The sequence below is a fragment of the Octopus bimaculoides genome, chromosome 3 (genome assembly GCF_046866305.1).
Source record: "Octopus bimaculoides isolate indiv1 chromosome 3, ASM4686630v1, whole genome shotgun sequence".
Lineage (NCBI taxonomy): Eukaryota > Metazoa > Mollusca > Cephalopoda > Octopoda > Octopodidae > Octopus > Octopus bimaculoides.
Window position 1 is genome coordinate 16,668,547 of NC_142930.1, and position 17,937 is coordinate 16,686,483.

Sequence of the window (17,937 nt, forward strand, 5' to 3'; positions counted from 1 at the left end):
ATGTATGTATGTATTTTTGTTAGAATGAATGATAGCAGGATCCCTAAACAGATGCTATATGGAGAACCTCTTAATGGAAAGCGACCCCAGCAGAAGTCAAGACCGCGATTTAAGGACTGCATAAGGTCCTCATTAGAGAGAGGCCTGTGAAATGCGGGAGGCTGACTGGGACGATAATGCTTGTCATCGCCACGGATGTAGGAAACACGTAACGGAGGGAGTCGATATCTTTGAAAGAGCACGTATTCTTCATGAAGAATTTAAGCGTGCTGCTCGAAAACACACTGCTAATGTAATGAGTGGTGAAAGCTTGCTCTGCAATGCTTGCAGTCGTATGGGTTTGTCAATAGCAGGGTTCGTTAGTCACCAACAGAGCTGCAGGTGTAAAGTATAAGGTAGTCTTGCGCGCGCAATGTTCCTAAAAGTCAGTAATGGTTTTCTTCGGTTACGAGTAGAAGGCCATCATTATAATGTATGTATGTATATGCGTCTGAGTGCGTGTGGTGAAGGTCTGGCCTTTCAAGAACTAGCGTCATACAAGCAACCTCCCAAATAGTCACTAACACGCATATATATTGTCTCGTCAGTTGGTATAGATGGGTCTACTTTTTTCCAATGTATTCGTTCCTAATTTTATGCAGAAGTAGGTGGTTTGATGAAAATTTAGTTGTAATATCTATAACAGTGGTTCGCACCCGGGGTCCATGTAAGATTTTGTTGCCTAAGTTTATGTGCAATAAATAGGCTATATACTTCTACTATACACAAAATATTCTTTTATTCTTTTACTTGTTTCAGTCATTTGACTGCAGCCATGTTGGAGCACCGCCTTTAGTCGAGCAAATCGACTCCAAAGCTTATTCTTTGTAAGCCTGGTAATTATTCTATCTGTCTCTTTTGCCGAACCGATAATGCTACGGGGACGTAAACACACCAGCATCGGTTGTCAAGCGATGTTGGGGGAACAAGCACAGACACACAAATATAATAGCCTGCTTGCCAACCACATGGTTCTGGTTTCAGTCCCACTGCGTGGCACTTTGGGCAAGTGTCTTCTGCTATAGCCTCGGGCTGACCAAAGCCTTGTGAGTGGATTTGGTAAACGAAAACTGAAAGAAGCCCGTCGTATATATATATATATATATATATATATATATATATATATAGAGAGAGAGAGAGAGAGAGAGAGAGAGAGAGAGAGTTATTAATATTTCTAAGTCTCTCTAAAGTCTAAGTCTCTCTCTCTCTATATATATATATATATATACATATATATATATACATATATATATACATATATATATATATATATATATATATATATATATATATATATATATATATATATATATATATATATATATATATATATATATATATATATATATATATATACATACATATATATATATATATATATATATGTATGTATGTATGTATGTATGTACTGAACTCTGAACCATGTGGTTGGTAAGCAAACTACTTACCACTAAGCCTGAAAGTTATAAGTGTCATACAGTTGCTGAGATGCTAGTTGTAAAGGGTGGGGAGGGGTAAGGTTGAATATGTGATGGAGGTTGTGTGGATAGTTGTAAGGTGTGGCTGTGATTTTCGGGTGATGACGTAATGGGTGTTAGTATATAGATGAGATGTTGATGTGGATGCTTTTAATGACTGGTGGGGAGTATGTATGCACATTTAATGAGAGGTGTGGCAGTGGTGGTTTTGATAGCAGTGGTGCTAACTGCTGGTGCTGTGGTGGTGCTGTGGTGGTGCTGTGGTGGTGGTGGTGCTGGTGGTAGCAACGTTGGTGGTAAGATTGTAATTAATGAATAGCGGTATAGAAAATGTTACGAGGCGTGGAAATGTTGTTGATGGTGGTGGTGGTGGTGCTGTTGTTGATGGTGGTGGTGGTGGTGGTGGTGGTGGTGGTGGTGGTGGTGGTGATGGTGGTGGTGGTGGTGGTGGTGGTGGTGGTGGTGGTGGCGGCGGCGGCGGCGGTGGCGGCGGCGGTGGCGGCGGCGGTGGCGGCGGCGGTGGCGGCGGCGGTGGCGGCGGCGGTGGCGGCGGCGGTGGCGGCGGTGGCGGCGGCGGCGGCGGTTGTGAATGGTGACAGCGGTTGTGGTGGTGGGGAAGGTCATGGTAATGGTGTTGGTAGTAGCAATGATGGTAACAGTAGAGTGGGGTTGATGGAGCACTTGGAGATGTGCACGTGATTCTGCAGCTCATCGCTGTCCAAAGGTTTCGTCGTTTAAAAGCATCCAGAGAGCACCCCATCTTCCCGAAGTATCGGTACGTCACTTTCCGTATTACCCGCTCATGGACAAATAACTCGTCAAGGATATATATAACCTTTTTGTGACACATCGCTGACAGATATTTCTTACTGTTCTTTTTTTCTTTTTCTTTATTTTTTTTTCACAGACTTGATCACCTTTTCAAATGGAATTGAAGAAAGTGGATGAAGGCTAACCGGAGGAGGAAAGAAGGAAAGTGTCTGTCTTCGGCCCTTTCTCTTTCCTCCACTACACAATCTCGCCTTTAGGAACGCTGACTGACCCACCTTGTTTGCTAAAGGCAGGCGATGAGGCATTTTGTGCCAGAGACACGGCCTAGAGCCGGATTCATTCTACACGCTACGACAGCTCGACATAACTCCACAAGTCAGCAATGCTTAGACATTACATTAGTCCGTTTAGAACGGTTTCGTTACTTAGAGCGCATCTCAGACATTATAGATCGGCGGTATAACAATAGTAATTTCAAGAATAAACAGACGACTACGTATCAATTTTTTTTTTTTTTTTTTACATCATGGAATCAAAATAGTTGAGATTGATTCAATCAGTGACCATCAATATTTTTCATATCACATTGCTCTGGAAAAGAAAAAAGAAATTGTGGATTTCGCATGAAAATTATAAAATTACAAGTGCACTTCGTATGGAAAGTTAAAAATAAATTATAATTTAAAAACTTTAGAAGGCTATTAACTTGTTTTATTTATCATACATTATGTTGTTGTTGCTGGCACTCCGTCGCTTACGACGTCGAGGGTTCCAGTTGATCCGATCAACGGAACAGCCTGCTCGTGAAATTAACTTGCAAGTGGCTGAGCATTCCACAGACACGTGTACCCTTAACGTAGTTCTCGGGAATATTCAGAGTGACACAGTGTGACAAGGCTGACCCGTTGAATTACAAGCACAACAGAAACAGGAAGTAAGAGTGAGAGAAAGTTATAGTGAAAGAGTACAGCAGGGTTCGCCACCACCCCCTGCCGGAGCCTTGTGGAGCTTTAGGTGTTTTCGTTCAATAAACACTCACAACGCCCGGTCTGGGAATCGAAACAGCGAGTCCGCTGCCCTAACCACTGGGCCATTGGGCCTCTCTATACATTGTGTAACAACATTATTAATAACACGTTTGTCAAGCTGCTCAGCGCAATAATATAAATTTTATAAAGCTTTCAATTATGTTTTTGAAATCTGCGGTGTACCGTTTGGAAACCACTATCTCAGAGATGGGTGATTAAGATGAATGCATTAACTCATTATCTGACAGGAAGTATGGAAACAAAGTTGAAACAGATGGTATTGAACTCGGACTTAGGGAGCGGGACTAAATACCAGCAGATATTTAATCTTTTGTCCTCTTCAGTCAGTAATTGCTTGTAGACCATTACCTACTGAGTTCGACTAAGGTCGACCTTGTTTTCATCTTCCTGATTTAAGAAATAACAGACGAATACTAGGAACGATATAACTGGATGTTTCCTCAATCGGTAGGTCGGTGATCCGACTCATATGTGGTTAAATTTGCCATGACTAAAATATTGATATTTTTGTTTCAAAATATTTTCTCCTAGATATTTTTGGAAATGTTCCTTGCCTTTAAGATATGGCACAGGGGCAACATTATTTGATGAGCACTTAACCTGCCTCAATTCACTTGATACATTGATGGACTTATAACCTCTCGTCGTCTGACTGAGAAACTATTTATTTCAATGTTTTGCTGTAATTAATTATAACCCATTACGATCTGTGTGCAACAGTTCTTGGTTTCATAATTCTAATTTAACAACCACCAGGCAAATACTTAGATCGATATAATTGAGCGTTTCATCAAAAATATCAATAAGGTGTAGTACATGATGATCGATTCTACTGACCTTTCAGAAGTCATCTAATGGTACTTCAGACATAAGTGTATAGGAGTAATAATACATTTTTCGTATCTATTCTCATACGCTTATACTTTATATATTTCTAAGATATTCATGACTATCAAAGAAAAGAAAAAAAGAAAAGAAAAAACAATATTTGTTATAGATACCAGAATATTTTAAAGGATCCTTCTTTTCAAGGGAGTGAAATTATCATTTAGTTTTCTTTCTTTTAATTTTGTAGGTTGTTTTTGTTTTTGTTTTTTTTTTTTTACTTCTTTTACAATGTCAAATATCTTCGATAAAGCAAAACAAGTCTTTCTACTTTTATTTTTATATGATTTTGTTTTATTTTTATATCAACTCTTTGATTTAGTGACATATGGAAAATACAAACTTTTAGGAATTTTAATAGCAACAAATATCCGTCATTTCTTTTTTAAACGGTACATGCCATCACATATAAAACAGAAAGAAATTGGGATACATACATACATATACACATATATATATACATAAAACACACACATATATATATATATATATATATATATATATATATATGTATATGTATGTATGTATGTATGTATGTATATATGTGTATGTATATATAGAGAGAGAGAGAGGGGAGGGAGGCATAAGGGAGAAGGATAGTAAAGAGTGACAAAGATGAAAAAAGTTAAATAAACAGAAACAAAAACCATGGCGCAGACCCTTGGAGGGCACACAACCTTACCGATTAAGGAGAAAAAAAAAGGTCGAACCTACCGCATAGGACACATAGATTCGGCCATGAATATGTCAAAACGTGAACGTGTTTACATTTTGACTCAAACACACAGCACGGCAGCATCGCTTGTGTCTTAGAGTCAAACAACACCGACGAGGGTATGTGTGTGTGTGTATGTGTGTATGTGTGCATGTGTATGTGTATGTATGTGTATTCCTATCTTTTCCTGTGTCCTAAACTCATCTCTCTCTCGCCTCTTCCTTTAAATATATATGTCTCTCTTTTGCTCTTATCTACTTTAAGTTGATAGAAATTTCACACAAGGAAATGTGTTGATTTTAACTCATTTCTTTATTTTGCCAACCATTTTCTCAATAATCTGTTCTTGTGATTAATTTTGTTCTTGTTGTAGTTGTTGTTGCTGTTATTTTTGGTGGCGGTGGTGGTGGTGGTGATCTTGTTCCTTTTATAGTTACGACTTATTCAGTATTACACACATATACTCAAGCTCATACACACACACACACACACACACACACACACACACACACACACACACTACACAGACATTTACATGCGTGCATAATCGCATGGAAACAAGCGTACAGATGTGTACACCTAAACCTATAAACATATATATATATACACAGAGACATACAGAAACATGAACATAAACCTATACATATATATACATATGTGTGTGTGTGTGTGGGTGTGGGTGTTTGTGTGTGTGTATAACTATGTATGCATGTGTGCGCGTGTGTGTATATATATACATACATACATATATATATATATATATATATATATATATATATATATATATATATATATATATATATACACATACATACATAAAATTTAGGTTTATACCTGTAATTATTGGGGCACTGGTATACGTAAACACATTGCCTAAATACTAATCTTGAGAAATTAGGCTTCTTGAGAAATTTGGGGCCATATATCTCCTTAACATAAGAGTACAAACCCTTGGCATCATTTCTATCAGCTGCTTCTTGTGTACCTTTTGCCCTATCATTCCACCATTCCTGTTTAATTTTCCTTAGAGCAGTCTGGACTTTCCTTTTCAGCTGTCTGTAAGCTTCGTTTGAGTTGAGATTCAAGGACTGTGAAAGAAATGTAATGCCTAAGCTTTGTTTTTTCTAAAAGTAGATCATGAATTTCTGCGGATCTATCTGAAAACCAGTCACTGAACTTATGTAATTTAAATCCCACTGATGAACTTGCAGCTTGAAATACTTTTGTTTTGAAATCTTCCCATAGATTGTTTGAGTCAAGATTGACACTTTCTTTAGCATCTTGGAATCTTTGCAAGTTGCTAGATAATTTGAAGGTTGCAACTTTTAATTTTTGGGGTACCTTAATAATATGTATTCAGAAGTAAAAATATACATATATATGCATAAAAAAGGTACGATGTGTGAATAAGAATTAAATAAGAATTAAATGTAAATAATATATATAAATATAAAAAAGTAAAAGGTCAAGTCGCTCTGGAGTGCTACTGGTAACATGTAATCCAGTACAACCTGTCGCGTGGTCGGATCGTTGATGACTAAACTGGCTACCCCCACCAGGCTTGCTTGGTGAGGAGGGTGTTTCGTGTTTCGGTTTGTCAAGCACTTTAGTAACTCTTGTTTTGTAACATCTAAATTTGGGAGGGTTTGATGGTTTTCAGTTATTTGACAATTAAGTTCCAGTAACGAAACTTAACTGAATTAGCAGGAGACAAGCTTGTTTCTTTTGTATTACTTGCACAATCCATGCGACGTGTGCCTGTGTACTTTCCGAATAGACAAGTCACAGGTAACTCTTCTAGAGACGCAGGTTGCATGAAACACAGTTTGTCATCAGGTGGACCGCGCTGCTAGCAAGCGTTATTTTCCTTGTGAAATTACGCGTGCCATTTAGAAAGCCCCGCGTGCCTCAGTTTACCCAAGACTGACATTGACTGAAGAATATGGAAAATATCATATACTGATGAGGCTATGCCACGTAGTGGGGTACAAGGCCATTACGAAGCATTTCTGTTAATCATTTAACCATATCGAGCCTTCATGAACGCGCGTGCACGCACAGACACACATACACACACGTGTGTGTGTGTATATATATATATATATATATATATATATATATATCAGTAACGTGCTGCGTATGTAGGAAAGGTATGCAGTTTCTACCTTGAATTAAAGAGATCGATTGTAGCATTTTACTATTATGGTAAAATATGTACCTAATTCAATAAAATTATGAAGTTTACTCTGATTACCATGCATAAAATGCAAAATATCTTATTTTTTGTAGATTAGGTAGGCATAATTCGCCCCTGCTTTTTAGTCACAGCTTTTAAGCTACGAATAGTACTGCTGTAGTACACGTGTTGCGTACATTCCTACAGCACTCTTACAATTTACGTGCTATAAAGGCAGAAGTAAATCTGTCCTCAACCCAGTCGTGCATCTGCGTTTTGCTTATTTATTCTTTTTTACTACATAAAGAATTTGAACTCTGAAGGTAGCCGACAGACAATCGATCGTATATATATCATAAGAGCGCAAATCTCCGACTAGCAACACAGTTATTCATTAATGAATACTCTACACCAGATTTTGAGTACTCTTTCTTTTGATAACAAATACACATGAACACACATTAACATTGTCTGTGTAAAGATATATGCATGCATACATATACACTCACGTATGTATGTATGTATGTATGTATGTATGTATGTATGTATGTATGTATGTATGTATGTATGCATATATTTGTCTACTTATTTGAGAATGTATATGTATGTGTGTGTTAATGTATATGTGTAGGTAAATATGTTTGTATCTATATAGTTCATGTGTATGCAAGCATATATGTGTGTATGTGCGTATGCATGTATATATATATGTATTTATTCACAAAGCAGACAGTCACGGTGGCTGGCCTAGCACATATTTAACAATTCACTTCTTCCAACATATCAATGCATTTAAAAAGAACAAAGTAGAACAAACATAGGTAATCCCAGAATGCTATTCGTCCAAACTTGAAAGCGATTTTGTTCTCTGCATTTAAGAGTGGAACAATGAAACAATAATAAAACTCAACAACATGTACAAAAGAATTAGCTGTGCAACAAGTAAACCCTTACAAACAAAAATAATGACAAGCAACGAAATATTTGGGTTATATATGGCTGATTTGTCTGTCCGATACGATAAGATCATTTCCGTTTACTTGTATTTTCTCATTCAGGCGAAAGCAACGGACGAAACTCCGTAGCTTTTAGCCCGAACAGGCGTACGTTCAGGTGAAAGCAACGGACGAAGCTCCGTAGCTTTTTCGATCAAACGAGCATATGTTCAGGCAAATGCTACGGAAGAAGCTCTGTAACATTTTCGATCGAACGGGCGTACGTTCAGGCAAAAGCTACGGACGAAGCTCTGTAGCTTTTCGATCGAACGGGCGTACCTTCAGTCGAAAGCTACGGACGAAGCTCCGTAGATTTTCGATCGAACGGGCGTACGTTCAGTCAAAAGCTACGGACGAAGCTACGTAGCTTTTCGATCGAACGGGCGTACGTCCAGTCAAAAGCTACGGACGAAGCTCCGTAACTTTTCGATCGAACGGGCGTACGTTCTGTCAAAAGCTACGGACGAAGCTCCGTAGCTCTTCGATCAAACGGGCGTACGTTTAGTCAAAAGATACGGACGAAGCTCCGTAGCTTTTCGATCGAACAGGCGTACGGGGATTCCGGACGCCGGGGCGCTCGTCTGCCACCTGCGGACGCCGCGCGCCTACCGGCCCGACGGTAACGGGTCGCAACGACGGATCGGAGGGGAAGTGTGTCCGATGCCGGCGCCCCGGAAATCGAGAGCCGACGAGGCGGCAGACGACAGCCCGTGGAAACGAGCGGCCGCCACCGGTGTGTTCGTCGGTGACGACGGCGCCTAGGCAGGTGAGGTAGCAGCGGACTCAGTCCCCTCGCGATCGCGTTGATCGGTCCTACCCGTTTACCCCTGGCCGGTTTTACGGTCTCTTCTCATCTCTCTCTCCAAAGAACTTTCAACTTTCCCCGCGGTACTTGTCGGCTATCGGTCTCGTCCCCGTATTTAGCCTTCAATAGAGCTTATCACCCGCTTTGCATGTGTATTTGTCAAAACCGTATTCGAAAAGTTCATCTCCTAAATAGCAGAAAAAGGAAGTCAGTCATTTTACTACAGTTGTCAAAACTTAACTGTCATTTAAAACATTTTGAAATCTGATGTTTTCCACGAACGTATGAAAACGTTAATTAAACTTTATAAACATTTTTTATGTTTAACACACTTCAATATTGTAAAAAAAAAAATTTCTTTCATGAATACAATAATAAACAAACGTGAAAACCAAACCATGTTGTAACTTTATTCAGTTGATATATTGTTCTATATGCATTTACAGAAATTCGGAATACACACACACACACACACACACACACACACACACACACACACACACATATATATATATATATATATATATATATATATATATATATATATATATAAACGTATTTATTGAGATAAATGAAAAACAAAATAATAATCCCCCGTAGAGTTATTATTGACAATTCCTCAAATAGGTAGCTATGCCATCTCTTTTAACATTTTACTAATTAACTGATACAATATTATTATCTTATTATCTCGTATACATTTTAGGCAACTTTTTACTTTTTGAGCGCTAATGAAGATTCGACAATGGAATAATTGAAATGAATATAAGTTTTGGGATTTGAAATACACACGACACACCTGGCAGAATTGAAATCTATCATAGATTTTTCAAAAGATTACACAAGCAGTCGAAATTTCATGAATTTGTTCCTTACTTTTTGTTAACCCTACTTATGCAGATATCAATAAGTTTCTATAGATTTATGAATCACTGCACTTGGCCATTCACTAATTTATACTTCAAGAATTTAGTCACGAATGTCGTATCCATATATGCTGATGTGGTATTTCATATTGCTGTGAATATAAACTATAATCTTTTCCAACACTGAATCGTTTACATAACAGTGTGGTTGAATGTTCAACGTTTTTGATCTAATTTTCAAACCATTAGTATCATCTCATCATAGTCGCCTCTGTCTACTTTTCTCTTTCTATTCTGCTCCAATGTGATCTTGAATGTCCTAGTGGTTATGGTGTTTCATTCACGATCTCGAGATCCTAATTTCAGTTTCTAGACCGGGTGATATGTTTTTACTTAAGCAAAACACTAGCATCTTGCTTTGCTCTGCGATCACTTTGTCACGTGATGAGTGGTACACTTTGCACCGACGTAGGCAACGTTGAGTTGATGGAGTGAGTGAACTAATGTACAGCACATAGATTTCATTACTAAATCGGAATAGCACAGCGTTCCTGCGCATTGTTCAACAAGAAATTGCAGAACCGGCTTACGTAGATTACGAGAGACTGCTATCATTCAAATTTGCTATAAATGGCAGGGTGGGATAAAAATATATATATATATATATATAACGATAAACGTAGGGCAGAAATGAAAGAAAAAACAAAGGTGTCGACGTCACACAAAATGCCACCGACGTCATCACCAAGGCTCTTCTAATACTATTAAGCTATACACATCTACTTTAGGGCGGCGAGCTGGCAGAATCGTTAGCACGCCGGACGAAATGCCTAGTGGTATTTCTTTTGCCGTTACGTTCTGAGTTCAAATTCCACAGAGGTCGACTTCGCCTTTCATCGTTTCGGGGTCGATTAAATAATTACGAGTTACGTACTGGCGTGAATGTAATCGACTTCATCCCTTTGTCTGTCCTTGTATGTTTAGCCCCCTGTGGGCAATAAACATATATATATATATATATATATATATATATATCACTAGTTTTCTATATCCCTCTAAAGTGTTAATTCTGAAAAAGAGAGTGAGGGAGAGAGGCAAAGGGTGATAACTGCATTATAATGTAAATTCCTGTTGTACATTCCCTTCGAGCAGTATCGGGTATTTTCAAGAACACAAGGTCAATGTATTACATAATATGCAGGGAAAATTTTATCGGGATTATTTCTAGCTTGGGACTGAAACTAGGGAACTGAATCTTCATACAAGAGTGTTGCATGGATTGCGCACGACAGGTTATGGTATTATTTGGCATCTACTGTATCTCGATAATTTTCTTATAAGAATTACGTTGACGTTATACTATACTGTGGAACGCTTCGTTATCTCAAATGCTAATTCAATGCACAAGTAATTCACTTGATCTCTTAATTGAATTCTCGGAGACGACATCGAAAGACATCCATCCACCCAGGTCTGTCTGTCTGTCTATCTATCTATCTATCTATCTATCTATCTATCTATCTATCTATCTATCTATCTAACTAACTCTCTGTCTGTCTATCTATCTATTTATCACATACCCACATACCTACCTAGCTATACATATATAATACCTATTTACTGATTTATTTATCTATCTAGCTTTCTGATTTCCTCAATCCTTCCTTCCCTCCTTTTGTCCCTTCGCTCCTCCTCCTTACCACACCATATATCTGTCTGTCTGTCTATCTATCTATTTATTTATCTATCTATCTATCTATCTATCTATCTATCTATCTATCTATCTATCTATCTATCCATCCATCCATCTATTGTTATGCAGGTCATAAATTTTCACAAATATACGCATGCAAACAGTATATAAACTAAGTGTGTAAGTGTGTAAATAACATTGTTCTTCCAACTGTTGATCTGAGTATGAAGGTCTCCAGCTATGTTTCGCCCCAAGTTTCACAGTAACCGGTCATAGTAGTCTTACAAAGAATGAAAAAAAAAACGGTCTGTGTATCTTTTCTAGAGATAATGTATTTTTAATGTCGTAACGATATTAGTATCACCAATAAAATAACCGGAAAGAGAGGAAGAATTCAATCACCAATGCTACCGTCATCACTGTTCAACAACTATATAATCTCATAATCAGAATTCAACAACAACAGCAACATTATAACAGTATCAGAGATTGTGTGTTAACAGCAGATCACAGTATACAATGAATCTCATCGCAGTCTCCTAGTGAATCTCTTCTCGCCATTCAACGTTTCGGTATCTACATCATTATACATTCATACATATATATATACATACATACATACATACATACATACATCATACATACGTGCATATATATATATATATATATATATATATATATATATATATATATATATATATATATATATACCTATATATGTATGTATACACACATACATATGTATACATGTCTATATATATATGTATATATATATATATATATATATATACATACACACACATATATATACACACACACACAAACACACACGCACGCACGCACACACATATATAGATAGATAGATAGATAGATAGATAGATAGATAGATAGATAGATAGATAGATAGATAGATAGATAGACAGATATACATTTATAATATATGAACTCATGAGTGTTTATATGTATATATATGCATTTATACAGGTATTTATATATATATATATATATATATATATATATATATATATATATATATATATATATATATATATATAATCTTATTTAAAAGAGTTCCAACTCTGTTTTTTATTTATATTCTTGTAAAATTTATGTGGGATATAGAATATGGAATATATAATATATAATATAAAAAAAGATGGATGGTACAATGAAATGAAGTATTGAATGTATTATTGAATATATGAAATATGTCTTATTGAATATATGAAATATTGAGTGTTCAATATAAAGGATTAAATATATAAATATATAAAGGCGAATACGTATTTTCTATACCTTGTGGTATTTCATCATGGCCGGTATGACAGACTTTAACAGACTGTAATAGACTGGCTGGTTTTCTGTCTTTTATACCAATTCCTTTGGACAGCAGCAGTATGTGTTTGGCTATTTTTAGAGTTGATGCCAAGTTTATTTTTAGAAATGATGACATTTGATAGATCTTTTGTGTTTTGATTATAGGGATAAGATTTTTGAACCCCAGTAGGTGGAGGTCAAACCTCAGCAACAAAAATCAAGCATTCACTATATCCAAATGCAATGATAGCCGATGCGGTACATGCCGATCAATTCATACCGGCCCATATATGAACACAATAACAGGGAAAATATTCACCAATGCGAACATGAACTGCAAAAGTAGAAATCTAATCTACTGCATCAAATGCCCTAATTGTGAAGAACTGTACGTTGGCCAGACAGGTAATGTACTATCGGAACGCTCACGAGTGCATCGACAACAGATTAAAAACCCAGAAGTCCGTCAAATACCACTAAGTAACCATCTGGCAACATGTGGTCATCAAACTTTTATTATATTTCCATTCCATAAACTTTACAACCGGAATGGAATTGAGAAAAAATGCATAGCCTACAACTCAATCTGGAATTGAAAACCTAAAGGCATTGGTTTTTGTATAGTCAAGAATTTATTGTGCAATCTGGTTTTAATTCTTTTTAAGATGACAGATTAAACCAAGGAAGATGTAGCTAATACATCTCACTGTCTAAGCGAACAAGCGAGACATTGTTTTTAGTATTTACGCATGCGTAATAGGCGAGCAGGTAGAATCGCTGACACGTCACTCAAAATGCTTAGAGGAATTTTATCTGGGCGCTTTATATTCTGAGTCTACATCATGCCGTGATGAATTCTGCCTTTCATCTTTTCTGGTTTCATAAACTAAAATACCAGTCACATAGCGATGTTGATGTACTAAACTAGCCCTTTCCCGCAAAATTGCTGGTCTCTGTTACATACGGGAGTCGCATTCAAGGGAAATTTTATGATCTCGATCATTTACACGCTATGCAAACTGTGTAACCGGCCTTAAGATTCTTAGGGCTCGATAAAAAATAGAGTTAGCCCGGTTTAACCTCAAATCTCAGCTCTGATCCTGTTAGAGATTCGTCTTGCTACTATCAGAAACATTTAACCGAATTCTCTACTATAAGAACAATTCGGTGCAATACTCTATACTTAAGCAAGATCTGAGACAATTCCTTCCGTCTGAACATGCTAAATAAATACCGTCAGAACAACATCAATAAATCAATGTAATACGAAACAAAGCTCGTGATAATTTCATTTGATTATGCTCGTCCTAAGGAAAATTTCGTCATCAATAACTTACAACCCAACAAAAAATTATTGTGCTAATATTATACTCCAAATTACGCTCAGGCCGCAAACTATCTGAACTAATAGCTAAGCTATCATCGCTTTATAAAAAAAGACAATGTTTACATGGTCTACAATATTATTATTTTCTATCATTCTCTTTCTTTAACATTCTCCATACCACCTACATCCGATCTTCCCCTCATTACACTCTTCATATGCCTACACAACTTAGAAATATATACTTTTATTTAGATTTATGTATACATGCGTGTATTTATTCATCCCTCTATCTTGTATATCTATCATACTCAGTCTTACACACTGTTTCTGATTTGCATGTTAATACATGCATAAAAATCTCGCGCATACTCCGGGAATTTTATATAATGTTTATTGCAATTACCAAAAACAAAAGTGCATCGCTACTCACCATACCCGACACTAGCTATATTTTTCACAAATATAACCTTTTTATTTACAACACACAGCAGGAATATTTACCCGAGAGTAAACAGAATGACTGATATAACATGTAAAAATCGATGGCAAAAATAAAAGTTGCAAACTTCATAACTCCAACAACCACAGTGGAAAGACATTTACTACTCTCTAGCGTAGGCTCATTTAAAACCATGGACAGTTGTACCACACTTCACCACACACTATAAAACATAGCTATAGTATATATATAGGTTAAGAGAGGTAATGGTGTCAAGAAGACCCAAAGGTGTCAGGTAATGATGAGTAAGTGCTGCGGACAGACTACAGTTAAGCTCCAAGTTCAGTGATTATGCGAATGAGGTGTCCAACGTAGGTCATATATCAGCATGCATATATATAAAAAAAATAACAGAATGAGATAATAATTCAAGGCTGTGAAAGATTTTAGAACATTTCTAAATAGGTCGTACAGCTCTTTCCGGGATATTTTATATATCCTTTCATTGGAGACGGTTTAAGAATATGGTTAAGCAATAGTTATTCTAGATAAGATATGAAATAGAGAGTAAAGTGGAAGAATGAAAATAGACGTGAGATATGCAGGGATATTGTATCTGCATTTCCATTATTTACGCAGAGTGGTATACATATAAGATTCCTGTACTTTTGAGAGCAACTTCCAATAATATTTAAAATTGGTTATTCCAAGCATTGAGTTTCTATACGGTGTTATTGAAGCGAGGGTTTTTTGAAGTTTCCCCCCAAAAGACTCAATTCAATAACACCATATACAAACTCTATGCTTAGAATAACCAATTTTAAATATTATTGGAAGTTGCTCTCAAAAGTACAAGAATCTTATATGTATACCACTCTGCGTAAATAATGGAACTGCAGATACAATATCCCTGCATATCTCACGTCTATTTTCATTCTTCCACTTTACTCTCTATTTCATATCATATCTAGAATAACTATTGCTTAACCATTTTCTCACACCGTCTCCAATGAATGGATATATAAGATATCCCGGAAACAGGTGTAAGACCTTCTATTCATAAATGTTCTGAAATCTGTCACAGCCTTGGATTTTTATCTTCATCTGTTAATATATATATATATATATATATATATATATATAGAGAGAGAGAGAGAGAGAGAGAGAGAGAGAGAGAGAGAGAGAGAGAGAGAGAGAGGAAAGCGAGAGAGAGAGGGGGGAGAAAGAGAGAGATAGACAGAGAGAGACAGACAGACAGACAGATAGACAGACAGAAGAATTCAGAGTAATCCATAGGCAGGAGAGGTGCAACCTGAGTGTAGAAAGTCCAGTGGAGAAGTTCGTGGGTGAGGAGAGGAGACAGGATCAACTTGTGAGATTTGCCCTTTTTAAATTAAAATTATGATAGAAAATTCGATTTCGATAGCGCTTATTGACTATCATCCCACAAATCACGTACGAACAACCGCTATGTTCAACCAATCAGCATCAGAGCGTTGACTGCATTTAGCTTTCTCAGCAATTTCATGAAAGAACACAAGTGATTGCAGTGAAATATCGATATCATTCTAGAACGAACTGTATTCGAACACATACATCCAGACATGTCATTCTGTGTTTAATAAATAAGGTGACACAAAGCAGTAAGAAGACAAGGCAATTATATTGAATAAGTAATAATAAAATTAAATATTAACTTTAACGAATAAATTACATTAATTGGTGATCAATCAGCTGTGTGAATATTTTCTCACTACGAAATTCAATTGACAGAAGAAAACGACAAATTGAACGTGGATATTTGGGTGACAAATATCTAAAACTTTAGCTAACAGTTTCTTATATAAAAGAAAAACTGAGCGGTGCTTTTCGAATTTTGTGTGACTCGATTTGATACGTACATGCCCATTGTTTATTCTTTGATTTGGAAATCGGAATTATAGGCTCTTATATTCCGAAGGAAATGTTTAGTATCTGGTTGGTCTCCGAGCAGCAGAGACTTCAAAGGTTCGGCACCGACTTGTAAATAACGCAAGCTATTTATTCCTCACGATAGGTTATGTTAATATTCTAAGGAATGCCCCCTATTAAGGTCAAGCATTTATCATTTCAAAGCACAGCTTCCCAGCTGCCTCAGGTAATTTTATATAGCATTTAAACATGTTTCTTACAGATTGCATTCATGCCCATAGAAACGTCGTGCGTACGTTTTGTACCAATTCTTCAGCCATCCAGTCAATTAAACGGCATCGCGAACGGCAGTTTTCCATGTTTTCACATTTTAATGCCCGATATCTGCAAATAAAACATGTTCCTTTTTGAATACGAGTTTATTTTTGATTTAACGTCTCGACTACGTCAAATATTCATCAATTTTAAGCATAGAAACAAGCGGAATTATACTAGTTTAGACTCTAGTCGTATCACGGAATTACACCGTCCAGTGGACTCTGTGTGTGTGGGTGCTTCCTAGTAAATATATATATATATATATATATATATATATATATATGTATATATATATATATATATATATATATATATATATATATGTATATATATATATGTATGTATGTATGCATGTATGTATGAATATACGCATGTGTAGTCTCTCCTGTCGAACAAGACGTATGAGCGCTCTGCTGCTCCAGAGCACTCCAGACCCATCACCAGGTCTAGAGACTGAAATCACCATCTGTGTTCGTGAATACAACATTCTAGTATATATATATATATATATATATATATATATATATATATATATATATATATATATATATATACATATATATATATATATATATATATACATATATATATATATATATATATATATATATATATATATATATATATATATATATATATATATATATGTATATATATATATATATACATATATATATATATATATATATATATATATATATATATATATATATATATATATATATATATATATATATATATATATATATATATATACATATATATATATATATATATGTATGTATGTAGGTATGTATATATATATATATATATATATATATATATATATATATATATATATATATATATATATATATATATATATATATACAATTAAAAGGGTAAAGGTTTATCAATTTATTAATTTATTAATAAATAAATCAACAATTAATAATTTTTACCAAGCCCTTCGGTATGTAAACACCATTATCGGTGGAGAACTTATTTAAAAGTCCTTATACATTTATAAACATTTATAAACATAATTAAGGGATCAGCAAACATTTGCTTCACCACATACCGAAGATGCTATTTCTGAACTTCGGTATGTGGTGAAGCAAATGTTTGCTGATCCCTTAATTATGTATGTATATATATATATATATATATATAT

At 35.7% G+C, this 17,937-nt stretch overlaps 1 long non-coding RNA gene across 1 annotated transcript in view; it reads right to left on the reverse strand.

Moving 5' to 3' along the window:
- LOC149136461 (uncharacterized) overlaps window positions 1-16,846 on the reverse strand; it is a 24,399-nt gene extending 7,553 nt beyond the window's left edge. The window contains exon 1 of the long non-coding RNA XR_016240903.1: window positions 16,727-16,846. This is a non-coding gene — a long non-coding RNA (uncharacterized LOC149136461). The remainder of the gene's footprint in view (window positions 1-16,726) is intronic.
- Between the last annotated feature and the right edge of the window lie 1,091 nt (window positions 16,847-17,937).